Genomic DNA, 1,226 nt, shown 5'->3' on the forward strand with positions numbered 1-1,226 from the left:
TGTTTATTTATCAGATATTTTTTCTCTCTCTTTTTATCCTTTAAGTTACCTTTACTAATACTCTTCAATTCTGTGCCCTTCTCCAGACTTCTATCTCGTTTTTTTCTTTTCAGCCAGCAGTATTCCCTTTAGTATTTCTCATAGGGCTGGTCTCTTATTGATGAACTCTCTCAGCTTTTGTTATCAGTGAATCTTTTAAACTCTTCTCCCAATTTTGAATGACAGTTTGGGGATAGAGTATTCTTGGCTGGCAATTTTTCTCTTTCAGTATCTTAAGTATATCAAATCACTGATGAGATATTAGTAGTTAGTCTTATTTGTTCTCTTGTATGTGGGGAATTGCTTTTTTCATGATGCTTTCAGAATTTTCTCCTTCTCATTGGCATTTGACAGTCTGATTACTGTGTATCTTGTAGTGTAAAATAAAAATTATTTTATTTTTAAAAATACAATAAAACACCAAATAAATGCAAACATTCCTATTTTGATCATTCCATTCTACATATATAATCAGTAATTCACAATATCATCACATAATTGCATATTCATCATCATGATCATTTCTTGGAACATTTGCATCTATTCAGAAAAAGAAATAAAACGAAGATAGAAAAAAATTATATATAATATACCCCTTACCCCCCCTTTCATTGATCACTAGCATTTGAAAGTAAATTTATTATAAACATTTGTTACCCCTATTGTTTATTTTTATTCCATATGTTCTACTCACCTGTTGACAAGGTAGATAAAAGGAGCATTAGACACAAGGTTTTCACAATCACAAAAATATGGAACGCTTCACAAATTTGCATGTCATCCTTGTGCAGGGGCCATGCTAATCTTCTCTATATTGTTCCAATTTTAGTATATGTGCTGCCAAAGCAAGCACTCTGTTCAGATCTTATCTGTTTGGAGTACATTGGGCCTTTTGGATTTGCATATTTATGTCATTTATAAAGGTTGGGAAATTTTTAGCTATTATTTCTTTGACTATTCTTCTTGGTCCTTTTCCCTTCTCTTCTTTTTTTGGGAAACCTATGATGCATATTTTTGTGCACTTTGTATTTTCAATAGAGACCCTGCTTAAAATATTCTATTTTTTCCCTCCATTTGTTTTTTCGTCTATGCAAATTCATTTGCTCTATCTTCTAGTGTGCTGAGTTTCTTCTACCTCTTCTAATCTGTTCTGTGTCTCCAGCTTATTTTTCATTTCATCTAGAGTG

The 1,226-nt window shown here is 31.9% G+C and overlaps 1 non-coding gene across 1 annotated transcript; it reads right to left on the bottom strand.

Annotated features, from left to right (window-relative positions):
• Nucleotides 1-785: 785 nt before the first annotated feature.
• LOC143685256 (U6 spliceosomal RNA) lies at nucleotides 786-892 on the bottom strand. The gene has a single exon (XR_013176504.1). It is a non-coding gene; the product is annotated as a U6 spliceosomal RNA (small nuclear RNA).
• Nucleotides 893-1,226: the final 334 nt, after the last annotated feature.

The sequence above is a fragment of the Tamandua tetradactyla genome, chromosome 5 (assembly GCF_023851605.1).
Source record: "Tamandua tetradactyla isolate mTamTet1 chromosome 5, mTamTet1.pri, whole genome shotgun sequence".
Classification (NCBI taxonomy): domain Eukaryota; kingdom Metazoa; phylum Chordata; class Mammalia; order Pilosa; family Myrmecophagidae; genus Tamandua; species Tamandua tetradactyla.